The sequence below is a fragment of the Protopterus annectens genome, chromosome 6.part1 (genome assembly GCF_019279795.1).
Source record: "Protopterus annectens isolate FY-2018-M chromosome 6.part1, PAN1.0, whole genome shotgun sequence".
Taxonomy (NCBI): domain Eukaryota; kingdom Metazoa; phylum Chordata; order Ceratodontiformes; family Protopteridae; genus Protopterus; species Protopterus annectens.
The window spans coordinates 492,736,705-492,739,204 of record NC_056738.1 but is presented as its reverse complement, the minus strand read 5'-3'; positions in this window follow the sequence as shown (position 1 = coordinate 492,739,204).

The window sequence follows — 2,500 nt, the reverse complement described above, 5'->3', positions numbered from 1 at the left end:
TGCGGACACTATCATTGCTGGCCTGTTACAGACTATTCACTTGCATGCCATTGTCAGGGCCACTATTGTTCCATATATGCCTGTGGTATGCTTGCTATGTGGTTGCTGCACATCTGACATTCTGTGTTATTGGGGATATCTATGTATGCTGTTGGACATCCAGGATTGTTTAGACTATTACTATCCAGATATATTCTATAACAGTGACACAATTGCATGTTTATGTACTATTGGCCAGCAGAACCACCTCTCCAAACTCATCTGCCCCTGTTACCAGGCCACATCACATGTGGGACCCACCCTGGGGCCTCCTCATGTACTGGTCCAGCAATACTGTCAGGTGGAACCAACTCAGGGGATGTTGTACCCCCCCATGGGGGCACACACAGACATGATCTTGTCCCAGAGGTCAGGTCCAAGGTCTGTTCCATAACAGGCTCCACAGACATATGTGGAATGTGCTACATCACCTTGAGGCACCCAGTACACATTCACAGGGTCCACATGCTCCTCCTGCTTAGCCTCCAGGCCAGGCACCTTTGGGATGGGAACTGCTGTTGTGAGTAGCAGTGGGTGGGAGGCTTGTTCCCATTGTGTCCATATTGGGGCCCATGGGGCTTCCACATCACAGACCACACACACACGATCCAGGGTGTTTACCCACCACATGTGTCACATACCACCCCTGTAGGCTGTCTTATATATCTACCAACCCTGGCCACCTCCACAATTATACCTTTCATACTTCCCCCTTATTCCCATTCCATACTTCACAGACAAGGGCAATGTGGTCCCAACAAGGGGATTCACATGTGACATTCCCATCCATGTTGCACACACTGACAGTTGTAGATATCTGTGTGTATTGCTTTGTGTGCTGTCACCCCACATAGCATGCAGCACTGTAGTGGTAATATAGGAGACATGTATTTACATACATATATGTTTGTGTGTGTATTTGTATATATGTAGACATGTGCATATAGGTATATATCTATACATGTGTAGATATATATGATGTCTGTGTGTTTACATATATATGTCTACACATGGGTATCTGTATATTTGTGGACATACATGTATATATATATATATATATATATATATATATATATATATATATATATATATATATGTACACATATGCATACCTATATATGGGGTATATGCATACATCAGGTCCACAATCTCACAACACTTCCCTGCACAGCTGCACTGTTCTGCCTTGCTACAACACAGACAGGTGCTACATATGGACACAGCCTGACATTAGAGGAGTATATGTAGGGGCAGATTGCAGGTAACCCTATTACACACCTATGGCATCCCTGCATGCTACAATACAGGTTAACCTGAGTATCCTGCAAGAGGTGGGCTGTGCAACCCACATGTCCATCATTATGGCATTACTTCCACCACCAGCTATTGGCCACAGTAATATACATACTTTCCATTACACAACACACACTATAATGGCTTACATCTTTTCAGTCAGTGCTGCTCTGCACACTTGACAGGTATGGCCCAATACCCACAGGGATAGACTCTATTGTCCTTAGCAGTTGTTCAGCTGAATATCATTACAACAACAACACCTGATGGCACATATAAATGATTCCACATCATCTATCCCATTATTATGGACCAAGTACTACAGTCAATTACATGCATATATATTTCACATACCTGTTGTGGGAATGATGTCTCTTCTGGAAAGTTTGCTGGATGTTTTTTTTTTGTGTGTGTGTTTGTTTTTGCCTTTCAATCTCTCTCTCTCTCTCTCTCTCTCTCTCTCTCTCGGTCTCCCTCCAGAAAATGGATTGAGCTGCTTTGAATAGATTGCAGCACGGATTTTGTAGGTGATGTACATGATCAGGTGATGGCCTCTGCACCAATCAGTGTCCTACACTTGCTACCTGCATGCAGCATGCTATGTAGTAGTTCCAATTACCACTGTCATGGCAACCAACTACTATAAATACCTACATCATGTGGGCATGGTCCCTTTACCTTTCCTGTATGGTAGACATCCTTCATGTGTGTGGGCAACAGTGTTACAGACAGCAAGTAGCAATACCTCTTACAAGAGAACCTGAACACGCAGGCCAGCTACATATTTGTAGGAGGTTCCAGAACTACAGACAGAGTATGAATAGTGTTGTATGCATTATATTGCACCAGTGTTACAGGGTTTGTGCGTACATACTAGTTTAATGCAGTCTGTCTGCACAGCTCTCAACTGTGGGCCTACCCACTTGATGGCCAGAGATGTGCCTATTATGTTTTGTCTGTACACCACACAGGTCTTGTTTCAGATATATCATGGCAGTGTGTGTGTGTGTTGAGTGCTATCAGTACATGGCTACATCTATGTCTGTTTCTAACTTAATATTCCTGACTAAGGGTATATTGCAGACTATCCTGTAACACCAGTGACTTGCTTAGTGTATGACAACAGTATTTCACATATGGGCCTGTGTTCCAGCCTCTGTCCTCTACC